The following is a 19,924-nucleotide window of genomic DNA, read 5'->3' on the forward strand; positions in this document are numbered from 1 at the left end:
CTGGAACACTGGCTGGCAGAAAGGAGCCTGAGACCTCGAAACCGCCACCTTCTACCAAAAGAAGCCTGTTGGGTGTATAGGCAAGAGAAGAGTTCATGATGCAACAAAGGTCAGAGAAAATGATAAAATGGACAAATTGGATTGCAAAAGTTTCTGCACAAAGAAAACCAATGCCACACTAAGTAGAGGGGAGGGAGGGAGGAACTAGGGGCAAGAGGGGATCTTTGCTTTTTTTCTTTTTTAGGTTTTCTTGCAAGGCAAATGGCGTTAAGTGGCTTGCCCAAGGCCACACAGCTAGGTAATTATTAAGTGTCTGAGACTAGATTTGAACCCAGGTACTCCTGACTCCAAGGCCGCCACCTAGCTGCCCCTTTTTTGTTTTGGGGGGGATTTTTTTTAGGTTTTTTTGCAAGGCAAATGGGGTTAAGTAAGAAGGGATCTTTGCAACAAGTTTGGCCAATAAATTTTGTTTCTCATATATGTGTGTGTATACAAACACACATACATACACGTAAATGGAACATATTCCAATTTAGAAGATACCTTTCTCAGTTGACAAATGAAAAAATGATATGAACAAGCAGTTTTCTAAGAAAAAAATCTAAGCTATGCCAGCAATGAATTCTCCAAAGCACTAAATAATGAGAGAAATGCCAATTAAAGAAACCCTGAGTTGCAATCCATCTCACACTCATCAGGCTGCCAAAGTAGGCAAGCAGGGAAAAACAAATGCTGGCAGAACTGTGAGAAGGCAGGTACATTCAGACATTCTGTAAAGCAACTTAGAACTCTGAGCCCAAAATGATTAAATTGTGCTTAGCCATTGTCCTAGCAATACCATTATTTAGTCCATACTCCAAAAAGATCAAAGAATTTATATGCACAAAAATATACATAGGTTTTATATGTGTGTGCATGGGGGAGGGTGGCAAGAACTGGTAAATAAAGGTACCTCCCCCACCAGTGAACTCATCCAATCTTTCTGGAGAGCAATTTGAAATTACACTCAAAGGGCAACAAAAATGTGCATCCCCTTTAATCCAGCAATATTACTACTGGGTCTATACTCTCAAGAGGGGATGAAAAAGGGTACAAACATCACTTGTACAAAAATATTAATAGCAGCCTTGTTTGTGGTGGCAAAGAATTGGAAATTGAGTGAATGTCCATCAATTGGGGAATGGCTTAGCAAACTGTGGTATATGTATGTGATGGAACACTATTGTTCTATTAGAAACCAGGAGGGATGGGAATTCAGGGAAGCCTGGAGGGATTTGCATGAACTGATGCTGAGCGAGATGAGCAGAACCAGAAAATCATTGTACACCCTAAAAGCAGCATGAGGGTGATGATCGACCTTGATGGACGCGATCATTCCATCAGTGCAACAATGAGAGACAACTTGAGGGCATCTGCGATGGAGAATATCATCTGTATCCAGAGAAAGAATTGTGGAGTTGGAACAAAGACCAAGGACTATTACCTTTAATTAAAAAAAACTGTTATCTTACTATGTAATTTTGCTATTTCTTATAGTTTATTTTTCTTTCTTAAGGATATGATCTCTCTCTCATCACATTCAACTTAGATCAACGTATACCATGGAAACAAAAAAAGGTCCCTATAGAAGAGGAGATGGTTGAGTGTGTGGGTAGACTCCAAAGGTCAACTCTCTTTGCAAATAAAAGGAAATGAACCATCAAACTGGAAACTAGGTAGCCCTGGAGCTGTCCATGGTAAGAGATTGGGAATGTTCCCACTGAAGGGGCAGCTCCCAATGAAAATCCTAAATCTGACCTGTGATTGACAAGAATTCAGTCATAACACAAACCAGGCAGATAGGAGGAACAGAGAGAGAAAAATGCACTGTGAGTTTTGTGTACAGGACATAGGGACAGTCTGGCCCATCAGGGTCTCAGGAGAGAATGAGCAGAGAAAATGATGAGAAAGTGACTCCCTTGGTTCATTCAGTGACTCCTTTGGCAAGGAGAAGGGGCAGCTTTGTTGAAGCTTCCCCACCTTACCCAACCCCACTCCAAGGAGGCAGGCTTCAAGCCTTCCCAACCAACTTCTGCCCTATAAATTGACTTCTGAGGCCCAGGAATATGGTCATCCCCTGACTGGCTTGAGTAAGAGACTCAGCCTAAGCTGGGGGCATTGGGGGTGCTGGGAGCCATACTCAATATTTTTGGTTTATTGTTTGCCTTCCAACTATTTGGGAGGCAGAAGTTCAATTTGAATTAAGATGAGCCTTTTCTTCATGTTGTCTCATTTACCAAAGGCTATCAAGACAGGATGATAAGGCCTAGCCAATGACCTAAATTCTGAAAAACTCAGAGCTCTGCCCCCATAAAACAAGATGGAACTAGCAATTAAAGTTCTCTAGACAAAGGACTCACTGCAAGGTGGGCTGATCTGAAGGGACTGACACTGGCCCAGAGAAGTCCAGAGGAGCCTGAACCAGTCTCAGATACTAGTTTTATGACCCTAAACAAGACACTTAACTTTAGAATAGAAGGAATAGCTGCACCTCCTTCCCAGGAATCTTGTGAGAATCAAATTACTTAGCACAAGCCTAACAGCGAGTAAGAATTTAGTAAATATTTTCTCCCTTTCTCCCTCCCTCCTTCCTTCTTTCCTTCCTTCCTTCCTTCCTTCTTTTTTGTCCCTCCCTACTTAATTTCCTCTGTTCCTCCCTTTTCTCCCTCTCTCCCTTTCTCCTTCAAAATGGTACTCAGCAACTCTCACATTCTTTGTCCAGAATTTTGGGCAAGAAAATTGGGGTTCAACCCTATAACTCTTTGCACTAAGTCTCATGGACACATCCTTCCTGGAGCCCAAACCAGTGCCTGCAGACAGTGAGATTCTTCTCCATATATTTGAGATTCATGGATTACACTGGACTCATCATGTGGAACTCTGGAATAATTCCACTCCCTATCAAATGTTGGCCCTTCGAGCATCTTGAGCTTCCAGATTCCTCTGGGGATCATTTCCCATCTATCCCATATTTGTTTGGTGTCCCACCCAAACAGCAATAGGGGTCCCAAGGTCTATGCATAAGGAGCCCTGGGGGCTACCTGTTGATTTAGGCTTAAAAGATAACATTTTCTACATTTTGTTGTATTTTTATTGATTTTCTACATTATCAGCCAGCTAGTTTTTTCCTCCGCTGCACATTTGTGTACATAGTTGTTTTTGTGTTTTCTCTCCCTAAATTACAGGCTCCTTGAGAACAGGGATCGTCTTTTGCCTTTAAATATTAAGCAGAGTACATAGCACATAGTAGGTGCTTAATAAATGATTGCCTTGACAGACCATCTTCACCTCATGATGTGGTTTCACCAGTAGAAATGAAAGGCAGGGGCGGCTAGATAGTGCAGTGGATAGAGCACCTGCCCTGGAGTCAGGAGTACCTGAGTTCAAATCCAACCCCAGACACTTAATCATTACCTAGCTGTGTGGCCTTGGACAAGCCGCTTAACCCCATTGCCTTGCAAAAACCTAAAAGAAAAAAAAAAGAAGGAATGGGATCTTTGGGGGTTAGGGTCGAACTGACATCCATGAGAAATCTATGATAAGACTGAGAAGTGAAGGGCAAAGATTGAAGAGAAATTGTGAGAGATGCAGAAAGAACAAAAAGGAAGCAGGCCTGAGAAATAGTGTTGTAGTCTTTTCTTTCAAAAAAAGGTGACGAAGAGACTTCGTGAGAGGTAGTAGCCACCCTCTTGAAAAAGCTGAATGGTAGAACCACGGGTCCAGACCTAAAGAGTTAGCAATAGCAAGTGGTGACTCTGGCTAGAATCTTTCTAACAGAAGAGACCATGTAAATGAGTATTTAGGTCTTTGCTCTATTCTGTGTAAAATTGTTGGTTTATTAGGTAGCTGGGAAATTTGATGTTTATTTAAGCCTTGAAGGTATCAGTCAGCAAGTATTCATTAGGTAGATTTTTATTATGTGTCTGGCACTCTGCTGACCACTGAGGCAACAAATAAAAATCCTCCCTGCCTTCAAGGAACTTACATTCTAGTGGGGCAGGAAAATGCAAATAACCAGGCTTATTGAGTGTTGACTAGAGGCAGAGATACAATACTAATTATAGCTAACACCTGTAAAGCATTTTACAAACTGATATCACTTCATCTCACAAAAACCCTAGGAAGGAGGCACTAGGAATGTTATTATATCTATATTACAGAGAACTCTGAGTCAGTCAGAAGTTAAATGACCTGGCCAGGGACACACAACCAATACACATCTGAGACCAGAAATGAACTCAATCTTCCTGAATATGGGCCCAGCAGTCCATCCACTACCACATCTAGCTTCCTCCTAATGTTGAAAATCTTGGGCAAAAAGAGCATTTTTTTCCAGCTCATTTAATGAATAAAATTTCATAAAGTGGGAAAGGTCATCCAAGCTAACCAATTAATGAGAAAGCTGTACTTTTAACAATAAGGTAATATTAGAACATACCTCTTCTTTCCTTAAGAGTGCAGATAAGAAAAATGAATCAGATAAAACAACAAAATGGCAGTTCAGGAAGGCCAAGGTCTGGGGTTCTTTCTGGCAGTTCGTTCCTCCCACAACCTGGCACCTAATCAAAATCTGTTGTCTACAGACCTCCAGGAGGCTCTCCTTCCATCCTCTGAGAGATCCTCCTCATCTCCTATCACTCTGATGCTCCTACCTTGTTCCTCATCATCTCACATGAAGTGGTGACCTTCTGCTTGTTAAGGCAAATCTTTCGACCATTCCATCCTTTGCTTTCCAACAGAATGATCCCTTTATCATCCTTATTCTCTCTCTCTGATCTTCAATCTCTCCCTATCTCCTGGCTTCTTTCTCTACTTTTACAAATATACCATGTTTCTACCATACTCAAAATCCCTCATTTGATTTTTAAATCCCCACTCACTTTGATCCTATCTCTTCTGCCCTTTATGGCTAGACTCCTTGAAAAGGGTCATTTACAATAAGGGCCTCCTTCTCTTAACTCCCTGCAATCTGGTTTATCACTCATCATTCAACAGAAACTGCTCTTTTCCAAGTGGTTTTCTGAAGGCCCAATGCAATGAATTTCCTTGTCTCATACTTCTCTACCTTTCAGCACTGATAATTATCCTCTTAACATTGCTCATCCATCTCTGGTCACTGAGTTTTTCAAGACCCCTCCTCTCTCCTGGTTCTCTTTTATCATCTAACCATTCTTTTCTTTTCTTTTTTTGGGGGGGGGGGTGGGGTTGCAAGGCAAATGAGGTTAAATGGCTTGCCCAAGACCACACAGCTAGGTAATTATTAAGTGTCTGAGGCCGGATTTGAACTCAGGTCCTCCTGACTCCAGGGCCGGTGCTCTATCCATTGTGCCACCTAACCACCCCCTAACCATTCTTTTCAGTCTGCTCTGCTGGAACCTCAATGAAGTCTCTCTCACTTAACATGAGTACCCCATAGGAGCTCTGTCTCTTCTCTTCTTCCTCTATACTTTGTCACTTGGTGATCTCATCAGTTCTTATGGATTTAATACACAAATCCATGCTGATAATTCTCAAATCTATTTATCCAGTCCTAACTTCTCAACTGTTCTCCAGTCTCAACTCTTCAACTTCCTTATAGATATCTGGATCTGGACTTTCCATAGACATTTTAAACTCAATCTAGCCAAAACTAATTATATTTACTCCCAAACCCTTCCCCCTCTCAAACTTCTCTATTATTATCCAACCATGAGTTCCCCAGTCTTGTCATCTAGGTGATATCCTCCACTCCTCAATATCTCTCCTACCCCCAAATCAGATCTGTTTATTGAGCCCTGTTGATGTCACCTTTGCAATATCTCTCAAACATGCGCCCCCCCTACCATCCTTTGATACTTTTACCACCTGGTAGAAACCCTTATCTCTTCACACCTACACTACTGTTGCTGCAGATGTCTCTCTGTCCAGTCTCTCCTCATTCCAATCCATCTTCCATTAAATCACCAAAATGATTTTCCCAAAGTGCAGGTCCAATTATGTCACACAATAAACTCCAGTGCCTATTTATGCTTTCCATGTCAAAATATAAAAATCCTCTGTCTGACCTTCAAAGTCCTTCACAGCCAACCCCCCACACCCCATCTTTCCAGCATTCTTACACTTTATTTCCTCCCACAGACTCTGTGATCCAGTGACATTGGTCTCCTGACTGGTCCACAAGCAAGGCACTCCAGCTCAGTTCTGAGCATTTTCTCTGACTGTCCCCCCTTCTAGAATGTTCTCCTTCATCTCTGCCTCTTGAATTTCCTGATTTCCTACTATTTCCAGTTAAAATCCTTTCTTCTATGAGAAGCCTTTCTCAATCCCTCTTCATCTCATTGCCTCCCCTTTACTGATTATTTCCCATTCATTCTACTGTATCCATTTGTTTGCATGTTGACTCCTTTTTAAGACTGGGAGTTCCTCAAGGGCAGGAATTTGCCTCTCTTTTTAAACCTACCACTTAGCACAGTGTCTGTCACACAGTAAATTCTTGATTTATTTGCTGGTTAATTGGAATGCAAGAGGGATAGTCATCCTGAGGTGCTGCCATACATGGCTCTAAAACCTTGTTACAATATCAAGTAAGATGGTAAACTAAAAACAGTACATGATCTGAGTATTAAGGATCTTGCCATTTTAAAACAATAATGGAAGAGAATTGGATGAGCCCTTTTCACTACAGCTGAGAAAGAAATATCTTTCAAACAAGAGAAAGGAGGGCTCCCCAAATTCAGCTTGGCCACAAAGGATGGAGGGGAAAGTGGACCTGGTCCTTTCTCCACAGAGGTAGGGATTGTATATGTGGAATTCTGCCCCCCCTGCCCCCCCATCTGACTTGGTTGATGTGTTGGTTTAGTTGGTCTGTGATTCTTCTTTCTATTTCTTCCTACTTGCAAGAACCCACAGAGAAAGCTTTTCTCTAAGACTCTTGATGCTAGATATCAACACTTGTAGGAATCCACTATTGATAAGTGGATAATAGTCTGTTTTCTAATGTTTCCTTTAGAAATCAGACAAGAATCACTCTCTTCCCCTTACCCTCCACTCAATCTCCTCCCTCCAGTCTCACCCCTTGGCCAGGCTGCTTGCCCACTCAGAGTTTAAATGCAATGGAAATAAATAACCCCAATCCTTCTGATGAGTTGGAAGACACCAGCCCTTATGCTTGCCCCATCCTCTATACCCTAAAATCCCTGGCATTATTATCTGAACTAAGGTACCAATGGAAGAGTCCTGGGGCCTTGTCACTTGCCCAACTTGGTACACTCCAGATTTCTGGGGATTTCTACATATTCTACAGCTATAAACTTTTTTATGTGTTGTAGCACCAAATTTTCATTCCAGCTCTTAAGAGCAGGGACTGACTCTGCTTCTGTCTTTGCATCTTCAGTGATGGGCACTTAGTATGTCTTTAATAAATTCTTTTTACTCATTCATTATTTCTAATGATAAAGCATTGAAGAGTGCCAGTGTCTCTTACAGAGAGACTTCTTTTCCATAAGGGTTGCTTCTTGAATGAGAGCTGTGGGGGCCAGGTGGAAGTTGGGTAGGATATGGCTGGAAAGGAATGTGGGGCACTGCTCTTCCTAGGGCTCTTGAGCTTAACTGCCCTAGAGTTGCAGTTGGTCAGTAGTGGTGCTGGTGGGTATGGTGGGTCCCTTCTCCATGAGGGTGGTGGTGGGGTTAGTGAGTCCCTTTTCCCCAAAGGTTTCTCCCCCAATAAAGGCTGTAAGCAGGGCAGGTGGGAGGATGGGACAGGAAGACAGAAATTGATATCTCAAAATTTGGACCTCAGGATCCTGGGTTGTCTCTGCCAGGGACTGAGGGCAGGTAGTATTTGAAATGATGACAGTGGTTTGAGTAGAATGGCACTCTTCCTTGGCTGATGTGGGAACAAGATAAATAGACAATTCAAAGGTGAGCAGCAACATGGATGGACATTCAGCCAAGTTAGCATATTCAGGATGGGCACTGCAGAGGGGACAGGGTATCAGGTCCCCAACTGAAGAGGAGGCAGAAATGAATTAATTATGAAGTCCTTTCAGTGACATTCACCTGAATCCTCTTTAATTACCCCCTATTTCCTTGATGTTTTGTGACTGTGAATCATGAGGAACCAGAATTTCTGAAGAATTCTGCCCTGGTACCAGAGAAGGACATGCAGATTCCCAGGGATAGTTCACAGCCCTACTAGCTTCATTTAAGAGATGGAGATAAGAGTCAGGGCTCAGAAACTGGTGACCTGGCAAGGAGGAAGTCATGTTGGTCCTCAGATTGAAAAAGAGCTAGAAAAACCAGCCCTCCTCCAGACCAGATGGCTCCTAGAAGACATTTTACAAAGATACAGAATCAATCAGGGTGAGGAGGCCTGGAGAATGTTCTTCCTGCTGGTACAAGCCAGTCCACAAAACCACAACAAAACTCTAGCTCCAACTTAGGATAAAAATAAAAGAAAAATGGGGCAAAATGTCCCTACAACACTTGCTTCTTCCTTAAATGAAGTAAGAGATCTGTAGGGTGCAGGCAACCCTCCAAGACTCGACATTGCAAAGCAGGTTCAAGTTCTCCCTGTTAGAGAAAGTTCTCTTTGGGAATTCCCTACAGAAATGTATTTATAGGTCTGAAGAAAATAGGGGAGAGGGATTGAGATTGACAAAAATAAAAACAAAGACACAAAGTCATACAGAAACACAGAAACAAAGAGGTTTGTAGACAGAGAAAGAGAGATGGAGACAAAGACAGAGTCAGAGACAGATCAGATTATACCCCCACATAGAGGAAACTGAGAAGAGAAAGACTGAGAAACAGAAAAAGACAGAGACACTGAGAGACAGAGAAACAGAGATAGAGAGACTAAGATGAGAAATGGAGAGACACCAAGAGAAACAGAGGAGACACACAGAGATGAGGCAATAACATTGTCTGAGATGGGAAAGAGCAGGGAATTCATTTAGGAATGCTCCACCCTCAAGGATCAAGGATTTCACCACAGTGGATGCTCTCTCCCTGAAGGGTACTGGATGCAGCCCACACACTCATCCATGGTGAGCCTTAATTATTCTTTCTTCCATCAATCCCTCCCATGCAGATCAAGGACTTTCCTTGATATCCATGGAGCTCAGTCACCTCCTCTTCTGATCACCAATTTCTTTGGTGACATCTGTTCTGCTACTGCTCTGAGGCAGAAGGAAACCTTTATGCTGACCTGGTCCAGGCCACCCCCAAGGATCAGGACAATAGAAAGTCCTAAGAACTGATTCAGAGTTTCAAGCACTTCACATCTATGATGGGAAATCATCCTCTGCCCCGTGTGGGTTTCCCTTTCCTGAAAGTTCACTTGAATTTGGCTTAGACCAGTCCAGCCCATATGGATTCAGTGGGGAGGCAAGAGATCCAGAAACCAGGATGGGAATTCAGGGAAACCTGGAAGGATGTGCATGAAATGATGCTGAGTGAAATGAGCAGAACCAGAAGAATACTGTACCCCCTAACAGCAACATGGGAGTGGTGATCAACCTTGATCAAAAGGACTTGCTCATTCCATCAGTGCAACAACCAAGGACAATTTTGGGCTGTCTGCAATGGAGAATACCATCTGTATACAGAGAAAGAACTGTGGAGTTTGAACAAAGACCAAGGACTATTACCTCCAATTTAGAAAAAAAAAAGCATTATTTTATTATGTAATTTTGCTCTCTCTTATACTTTATTTTTCTTCCTTAAGGATATGATTTCTCTCATTACATTCAACTGAGATCAATGTATACTATGGAAACAATGTAAAGACTAAAAGACTGCCTTCTGTGGGGGTAGGGGAGGGAAGCAAGATCAGGGGAAAATTGTAAAATTAAAAAATAAATAAAATCTTTCTAAAAAAAAAGACTTCCAGAAACCTTCCACAAGTAGAGTGGCAGCAAAGCCCACAGGTGTTGGCTCTTTGAAGGCTCCTAATGCCTTAAGACTGAGTCTCAGATAGTGACAGATACTTAAATCTCATCTCTCCAAATCAAACAAGAATAAAAATTGCAACCTCTTAGACCTGAATGAAAATATTAATGTATCTGAATTAATCATTGAAATTACACAAAATCTAAAATTGCTCAGGTCAAGAGATTAGCTCTCCATCTGCCCAGACCCCACTCTCTCTTTAGTCTTGCACTGGGCAATCACGTTAACTGAGTATGATTATGAATGAGAGGGGAATGGGGAGGAGGGAAGCCCCCTCTAAAATCTCAAAAGTCACATACTAAAAATCTCGATCCATTTCTGGGCTGCTATTATAATGAGTTGACCAATGGCTCCAGTGAAAACCACCTTTAGCGGGTCGTGACCCCGCCGGCTCCGGAGGTTGGGCGCGCAGATGACATGTACTACAAGTTCAGTGGCTTCACCCAGAAGCTGGCCAGGGCCTGGGCCTCATCTGCCTACAGCCCTCAGGGTTTAAAACCTGTGGCATCCTCAGAATCACCACCTATCATATTTGCCACACCAACAAAATTTGCCTCAGAAATAGCTCCATGATTATGCTGGGAAAAACAAAATTCCAGAGCTGCAGAAATTTTTTCAGAAGTCTGATGGTCTACCTGTCCACTTGAAATACGGTCTACCTGACCAAATGCTCTATTGGACCACCATGGCTTTGACTCTGGGAGGGACCATCTACTGCCTGATAGCTCTCTACATGGCTTCACAACCCAAAAATAAATGAACTGCATTTCATAATACTGGTTTATTAACAAGAGTTTGGGCATAAAACCCTTTGAATTGTCTATTTTCCTAATAGTGACTTTTTTGACCTGTGTAAGTTTATATTGTTCAGAATGAATTAGAGGGCTGATCAATGAGGAAACATTTTGGTTGGTTGGTTTCTGAAAAGAAGTGGGTTATCAGAACATTTTGAAGTTAGTTATTATTCAAGCAAAAGTGATGATGCCCTTCTAATTTGACCTCTCATATTTCTCCAGAGGTTGGCAGGCTAGCTCATTCACAGCTCACTTGGATAAGGCCACCAGAGATTTCTGGTTGTGCCTTCCAGCCCACAAGAGAGATTCTAAGTTGGGGAAGCTTTTCTGTCACCAGATGTGCTGGGAGGAGGGGATTCACTGAAGCCAGCACCAGTGATAGCAAGGCCTTTAACATCCTGATGCCAAAAATCTGTTCTTTCTGACACCACAGGTTTCACTGGGAATTTAATTAGTTGTTAATTTGGGGAATTTTTTCATCTTGCAGCATGGTATTAATAGAAATTATATTCTGTTAACTATCCATAATACCTGTAACTTTGTCATATAGTTTCAAAGAGGTTACATGCCTGATCTTTAAATATTCCAGAAATGAAGATTCTGTATTTATTCCACCATGGGAACAGAACAGCTCTTATTGAAAGTTTTGCACTTTGGACTGAACTGTTGTACAGTATTTCTCTCCCTGTGGTTCTTTACTCTTGTTAAATTGCTGTAGCCTTATGGTATAATTTATTTTTGCTTGTGGAATAAATGCAAGAATTGAGAAGCTTCAAAAAAAAAAAAAGAAAGAAAACCACCTCTAGTCTTCTGCTCGTGACCTGCAACAAGATGAATGAAGAAAAAGACAAAAGAAGAGAAATCCTGCCGGGCCCTCATGATGCATCTCTTTCTTTTGAAAACAGTCCAAGGTTCATCTCTAGACCTGAAAAGGCCTTGCTTACCTTCAGAGGAACATACAGAGTCCATGTGCTGGTGGTTATATTCTCTCAGGAAATCTTGAAAACATGAGGGAGCAGAAATGGACCACAAAGACTGATGGACAATTCAACCTCATCCCCTGTAAAATTCATGCCCCATGAGGTTATAGGTAACATGGGATCCCAAGCTCATAGCAAGCAGACCTTGTTAGTGTCCTCAGACAATAAAAGGGCAACATCAAGAATTGTTTTTTCTCTGGACCAATGGACACAGCCCATTAGCTCTAACCCCCAGCCCAAAGTTGCCCTGTGGGATGAGAGTCAAGGTGACTCTTGTCAGAGGCAGCCAAGATGGTTTATAGAATATTGGATCTGGAGTCTGAAATACCTCAGTTCAAATCCAGCCTACAGACTAGCTGTGTGACCCTGGACAAATCACAACCTCTATTTACTTGCATTTCCTGAAGTATAAAATGAGAATCATAACATTCAATCCTGGCACAAACAGGGTGCTCCAGAAATGCTTTTTCCTTTCCCCATCTCCCTTCTCATTGGTACTTGCTTCACATTTACATGAATGGCCTGATACCCAGTTGATCTTTCTCTGGGTCTCTGCCCCTGCCTGACTGCACGAGAGGCTTTACTTCTCAGCAGCATACCCAATACCAGGTCAAGCTTTGTCTAACTTCTGCTAGCATAGGAAACTGGTCTTCCAAGTTAGCTCAGGTTCTCTCCTCTGAGGTCAGGCCTATAAGGAGAGTTCATCATTATGGAAGCTCCTGGTCTCCACCTCCCCTTAGGGACACTGCTGACCAAGGCCTCTTCTATGGGCATGCTTACTCAAGAAACACTTAAGAAACATCTACTATGTATTAGAAAGACCAAGGCTAAGGGGCAGAGGATAGAGATAGTCAGGAAGCCAGGACATAGCTCAAAGTCCTAACTCTGATAGATGCTGGCCCTTAGATCCCAAACAAGGTACTCCCCTCTCACCAGAATATGGTGAGCCCTTCACAACTACCTGCTGATTAGTTGACTTATGGATTGCTTCCATTGTAGGTCTGCTCTAATGAATATGCTCCCCTCTTGCCCTACTGGGTCTGGTTTCAAAACAGCCATGAGGTCAGGTGAAACAGTGCTGTGAAGTACCTACAGCCTGGTTAGACATCAAAGATGCCAAAGTCATCCACTGCATCTAGAACCATCACCAGTTGTCTTGACTCTGTCTTGCCATGCTGGATCATGATGACTTTGGGAGAGAGTGAGGCTGATGACTTTGTGAAACTCTACCTCACTTAAATCTAATTTATGCATGCAACAAAAGACATCACTCATAATCATTCCTCAAAAACCTGTGGTGACAGGCAAGTGACAAAGCAGCAGGAGTGGACACAGTAGGAGCTGAAGTTACAGCTTTGCACACAGGCAGCCCAGGCCATAGGGTGGTTTCCCCACTGAAAGCAGCAATGGAACTTGGCAGGCCCTGGTGACTGAACAGCCCTTTTAAGGATTGCACTGCTCACTTCCTGGTATGAAGAAAGGGCTAGAAAAGGTGGCCTAAACATTGTCTGCTTACCCAACCCTGGACTGATTACCATGGCAAGTGGGGAATCCCACAGTGCAGTCAAGATCCAAAAGCATCTACAAAAGCTTTTTCACAGAAGATTCCACTTACCATCAGTGCATGGAATGTGCACACACTCATAGACAACGTGAAAGATGAACAGCTCTTGTTGCAAGGTATGGATCCAAATGGCAGCCCCGAGTGAAACAAGGCTGGCAAATGAAGGTCAGCTTACTGAAGTCAGAGCTGGATACACGGTTTTCTGGATTGGCCAAAGTGAGAGGAAAAAGCCAAGAAGCTCCGGTAGGTTTGGCAATCAAAACTTCAGCATTCTTAGATTATCAGACTGCCTTCTGGGGAGGAGGAGGCGAGGGAAAGGAGGTTGAGGGAAAAATTATAAAATTCAAAACATTACCAAAAAATGGTAGGTAGAAATTACTATTGAATATAGTTGGAAAATGAATAAAATATTTATATTAAACTGGGGGGAAAAACCTTCAACATTCTTGAATGAAAGGAGTGAATAGCAGGCTAATAACAATGAGACTTTCCTCTTCCAGAAAAGCACCATGCCACTATGATAAGTGCCTATGCTCCCACCATTATGAGCACTGATGACTTTAAAGAAAAATTTTATGGAGATCTGGAGACCTTTTCATCAGTGTACCAAAAGAAGACAAGCTTATAATTTTGGGCGACTTTAATGCTAGAGTAGGATCAGATTACCAGACATGGCAGGGAGTCCTTGGGAGAATAGAGTTGGAAACAGCAACAGCAATGGTCAGCTTCTACTGAAGATCTGTGCATCTCCTGAGCTCATCACAAACATTGTCTTCCATTTACCTAAACACAATAAAACTTCCTGGATGCACCCTCATAGCAAACATTGGCATCAATTAGACTATGTAATTGTAAGAAGAAGAGATGAACAGGATGTGAGAGTGACAAAGGCAGAGTGCTGGACTGATCACAGACTCATCCTCTCTAAGTTAGATATTCACATTCAACCAAAGCAGTGGCCCAAGGCAAAATGAATATTAGAAGAATTAATGTCAAGAGATTAGAGAATCTCTCTGAGCAGGAACAGTTTGTTGCTAACTTGGAGGGGAAACTGAGTCAACACACTGATAGCAACAATGGAGCAGCAAAAGAGTGGGCGACTTTCAGATATCTGGTGTACAGCACTGCATTGGCTCATCTGGGCCAATTGAAATGATGGGTAAATGAAGATGCTAAATGAAAAACAAGAACTCCACAGGGTTTACCAACAGGATAGTTCATCCATTTCTAAGAAAGCAGCATTTAATTTCATCAGAAGTGAAGTCCAGCGAAGCTTAGAGAGAGATGCAGGACTCTGCATGTCTTAGCTCAGTAAGAAGGCAGATGAAATTCAATTTTATGCAGACTGTAATAAACCAAAATGTTTTCATGATGCCCTGAAGGCTATTTATGGGTCAAAGACCTATGATGCATCTCAACTCTCAGTGTTAATGGATCCACATTGATCAGCAATAGGGACATAATCCTAGAGATATGGGCTGAACACTTCCACAGTGTTCTTAAAAGACTATCATCAATCAGTGCAGAAGTCATTGACCATTTACCTCAAGTTGAAGTCAATTAGTCCCTAGCTGAAGTTCCAAATGAAGAAGAAATACCATTAGGTTCCTTTCAAGTGGCAAAGTACCTGATACTGATTCTCTTCCAGCTGAGATTTACAAGGTGGGGTCCATGGCACAACCAAAAACTGACTGAAATTTTCCAGATTATATGGCATGAAGAGGTTATCCCCCAAGAATCCAAGGATGTCTCCATTGTCCATCTTTATAAAGATAAATGGAAGAGATTGTCCTGTGACAATCAAAGGGATGGTTCGTTTTTAGTCATTGCTAGTAAGATTCTTGTCAGTGTTCTCAGTAGGATGATCTTTCACTTGGAAAATGGTCACCATCTTGAAAGCCAGTGTTGCTTCAGAAAGGGTCAAGGAATAGTGGATATGGTGCTTGCTGCTCAACAACTCTAGGAAAAAATGCCAGGAATGGAACAGAGGTCTGTATACAACATTTATAGATCTGATCAAGGCCTTTGATGCAGTCAATCGTGAGAGTTTATGGAAAATTATGTCAAAATTTGTTTGTCCAGAGAAGTTCATGAGTATTGAAGGTCAATTTCATGATGGCATGAATGCTGGGGTTTTGAATAGTAGATGATGTTCTCAAGAATTCCCAATCACCAGTGGAGTAAAACAAGGATATGTCCTTGCTCCCATACTTTTTAGCATGATATTTTCATCCATGTTGTCAAATGCCTTCACTGAAGATGAACATGCCCTCAAGGACAGCTACTACACTGGTAGCAGATTCTTAGAGGGAATGTCAGTAGATGGTCTTCTGTTTGCAGATGACTGTGCACTCAATGCAGCCTCTGAAGCTGAGATGCAACAAAGTCTGGATCGATTCTCTGCTGCTTGTGTTCATTTTGGCCTAACAATGAATGCTAAGAAAACCCCAGGTGCTCCATCGGCCAGAATCACACTATCCATAAGTGAAACCATCCATTACAGTAAATGCAGATGTTTTGAGTACCTGTGGACAAGTTTACTTCCCTTGTCAGTGTCCTCTCCAAGAAGGTTCACATGGACAATGAGGTTGACATGTGCATTGCCAGAGCTAGTTCAATATCTCTCCCAAATGTGGAAGAGAAGAGGCAACAGATTAACTACAAACTGAAGAGCTACAGAGCCACTTTGCTAACCTCATTGCTATTTGTCTGTGAAACCTGGAAACCATGTCAGGAAATAGAATCCCTTCCATTTCAAGTGTCTTGGGAAGATTCTGAAGCTCATCTGGCAGGAGAAGATACCAGACCCTGAGGGCCTTTCTCAAGCTGAACTGCCTAGCATTCCCCACATTACTACAGAGAGGGCAACTACAATGGACTGGACACATAGTTAGAATGCTAGATGTTCACTTGCCAAAGAAACTATCTTATGGAGAACTCACCCAGGACAAGTACTCACAAGCGATTCAGAAGAAGGTCAGTAAGAGGGGCGGCTAGGTGGCGCAGTGGATAGAGCACCTGCCCTGGAGTCAGAAGTACCTGAGTTCAAGTCCAGCCTCAGACACTTAATAATTACCTGTGTGGCCTTGGGCAAGCCACTTAACCCCATTGCCTTGCAAAAAACCCTAAAAATAAATGAATGAATGAATAGATAAATAGATAAACAAACAAACAAACAAATAAATGAATGAATGAATAAAAAGTCAGTAAGAGCTGGAAGGTTTTACTGAAGAACTTTAGAATTGATAATACACCATGGGAAACACTGGCACAGGACCACCCAACATGGCATGCCCTCATCAGTGAGGGTACTATGCTCCACGAGAAGGGCAGAAGTGAAGCAGCTCAAAGGAAAGGTGACATCCATAAGTTTAGAGTACCTGCCCTAGGTGGTCACCTGGACTATTTGTGCCCAACCTGTGGTAGAGCATTCTGAGCTCATATTAGGCTGATCAGCCCAAGACCTGGTCTTGTCCATGGAAGAATTCTTATTCTCTCAGAAGTGAAGCAGTGAAGTAATGTCTATCAGAAACCCAGCCCCCCAACCCTGGCAAGTCTCTGAACTTTCACTTCCAATGAAAGGATTAGGGAAGTGGCTGTTCATGCAACCATCCCTTGAAAACTACCTGCACAATCTCTTCTCCAAGGTCTGATTCCTGACCAGAAAATGGGAAGGAAGGCAAGATGGGAATAAAGACTTTCTCGAAACAATCAGTGCAGTGGGGACAGTTTTGCTTACATGCATTGAAAGAAGGGCAACAGTATGAGCAAAGTAGAGCAGGACATCATTAAACTGTCTTGAAGGTAAAATAAACCAAAGGACTGAGTTATCCTTTAGCTATGAGAATATGGGGCATTTCTTGAATTTTCCAAAGAAATATTTTTTTTGCTTTTTGCAAGGCAATAGAGTTATGTGACTTGCCTAAGGTCACACAGCTAGGTAATTATTAAGTGTCTGAGGCTAGATTTGAACTCAGGTTCTCCTGACTTCAAGGCTGGTTCTCTATCCACTACACTGCCTAGCTTCCCCCCAAAAAAAATGTTTTAAAATAGCTATTTGTTCTAAGTGAATGAATTCTTTTGAATTCCTGGTGCTATATAAGAGCTTCTGTGCAAAAAAGATGAAAGGTCAAAATAGAAGACATTCATGTGATTTTGGCCCTCTGAAAATTACTGAAATGACTTTATCACCTACCACAGATAAAACTGGAAACCCAATCTTTAGCCCAAATCTCTTGTCTGAGCATCTAAATTCACAGCTTCATGATTATCCCTGACTTCCTCCTCCCCCTCTTTCTATGCCTCCCTCCCATCTCCACAAAGTTTCTCTCCTAAAGCCCCTTCTTTCCACCAACATGGCAAACTGCCACCTAATCCCAACCCCCAACCCCTTTTCAGACCCTCATAATTCCTCCCCTGAATGAGGTCACAACTTCCTAATGAGTCTCTCTGTATTAAATCTCTGTATTTTAGCATCCATCCTCCACCTAGCTGCCAAGATATTTATTTGTAGGGCTCAGTTCTCATCATTAACACTCCCTTGCTCAAATCTTCAATGGACCCCTTTAACATCAATTAAGAATTCCTGAGGGCTGTATTTGAAGCCATCCCAATATGACTTTTCTTCAATGAATTCCATCCTCATCCTCTCTTTTCTAATTCATGCCATTTTGGATCCCCCTTGGTGTCTTGCACAAGGGTAATTGTCTCCATTGGAAAGATCACATACCCTCACCTCTGTTTCTTCCATTTCTGGGCTGCCTCCTAAGCACAGTTCAGACCTTTTTTTGAACCCTTGAGTTGTTGGAATTCCCTCCCTCCTATAATTATGTCATAGCACTTTATACATATTTGGTATATGCTTATTTATATGCATAATGAATCTCTTCAGTAGAATGTAAGCTCCTGGAGGGAAGGGGTTGCTTGGTTTTGCATTTGTGCCTCCCATATATAGGACACCAAACAAAATAACTATAGCACAGGCATCACTTCCTCAGACCTGGTTCAAGGATCCTGACTTCATTTCTGAGGACTACAGTACTTCTGGGACCTGTAATAGGAAGACTGCATTCAGCTAGCGATCATCAAAGCTTTCCAAATAGAACCACAGTTGAGCTGTAGGGCTTTCCCAGCAGGAAAAGTGTCTTTAGAGTGGCCTTCAGGAGGTTCCTTTACATGAGTTGTGTCTAGTTTTAAAATGCCTCAGCTCCATCTTTCAAAGTCCGGGAGCCTGGCTCCAAGGCTGAATCAGGTTGGAGTAGAGTGGCAGGAGGCTCCTATAAATGGTTACCCTAAAGCTCCCACAATGCTTTGAGGATCATAGCACTCTCACTTGGAAGGATGGCTGACATTGCCCCAAAGACAGCAAGAAGTTTCTTATTCCACCAGAATCTTCATCTCTGGATGGACACTCAGAGCCAAGAAAGGAATAAAAACAAAGGATGCTATTTCCCAAAGAGGAGAATTAGAATTTATACTAGGAACCTCATCTGGAAACTGAATCAGCACTAGAGTGAGAGGCAAAGAGAAGCAGTTAAACAACTATTCTCCCTCCCCTCCTACTCCCAAAGGGAAGACAAGATTCTTCAGAGGAGGCAGGAAGAATTTCCAAGAACTGGAATGGAGAATCAATAAAAATCTTAGGAGGACAATGGTCCTTGAGCAGAGCCTTGAAGGTGGCTATAGATTCCCAAAGAAAGAAGTAAGGAGAAACAATATTCCAGGGATAGACAACATGTTGCCTGTGAAAAAAGTAGGAAGGCAGATGATGAAATGAGAAAATTTGTCACCCTATCTTAGTTGACCCCTTACTACAGCAAGGGGATCCTCATTCCTTTCTTATCTACTCTATCCCTCTCTTGCTGTGACCGTTCCAGACTTCCCTTTCTCCTCCAGCTCACCACAGGCTTCCAATACCCTTTTGGCTCAGGGTCTCTCTCATACTTTGCCAAGAAAATAAAGGTCATTTGTTTCATTCCCAGGTCTCCTCTTTTTCCTCTCATGATCTGTTGCTTTCAACTTCCATTCTCTCCTCCCTTACTTTAGACTCTGTTGGCAGCCCTTTCCCTCACCCAGTCTCCCCATATTTAGAAAAAAAAGAAAAAAGAAAAAACCTACTAGAGCCTTCCATTCCCACTAACCCCCATTCTGCAGTCTTCTTCCCTTTCTTGGGCAAACTCTTTTAAAAAGTTATCTATGTATTGTGCCTCTCCTTGTCTACTCTAACTCTTCTCTAAATCTTCTGCAACCTGGCTTCCATCCTCATCATTCAGCTGGAACTGATGACCCCAGTTATCATGCTTGCCAAATCTGACAATTTTTGTTTCTCAGCCTAGTCCTCTCTGCTACAGTATTTGGCCTTTGTCACTATTCTGACCTCTTAGCTATTCTCTCCCTTTGGGTTTTTGTGACACTCTTCTCTCCTAGTTCCCTTCCTACCTGTCTGACTGCTCCTTCTGTCTCCATCCAGTTGGATGTCTAATCATGTCTAATCACAATAAATGGTTCCCACTGGAACCTCTCTTCTTTTCTCTTTATATTTTTAATCAATGACCATGTTCTCCAGGGTCCTATGATCACCTTTAGGCAAAAGACTCCCAGATGTATATGTCCAGTCA

At 42.3% G+C, this 19,924-nt stretch overlaps 1 protein-coding gene and 1 pseudogene across 10 annotated transcripts in view; one reads left to right on the forward strand and one right to left on the reverse strand.

Annotated features, from left to right (window-relative positions):
* Positions 1–19,924, reverse strand: part of JAKMIP3 (Janus kinase and microtubule interacting protein 3) — a 189,065-nt gene that overhangs the window by 163,223 nt on the left and 5,918 nt on the right. The gene's annotated exons all lie outside the window — the stretch shown is intronic.
* LOC141520551 (cytochrome c oxidase subunit 7A2-like, mitochondrial pseudogene) lies at positions 10,387–10,729 on the forward strand (annotated as a pseudogene).

This window comes from Macrotis lagotis, chromosome 4 (assembly GCF_037893015.1).
Source record: "Macrotis lagotis isolate mMagLag1 chromosome 4, bilby.v1.9.chrom.fasta, whole genome shotgun sequence".
Classification (NCBI taxonomy): Eukaryota; Metazoa; Chordata; class Mammalia; order Peramelemorphia; family Peramelidae; genus Macrotis; species Macrotis lagotis.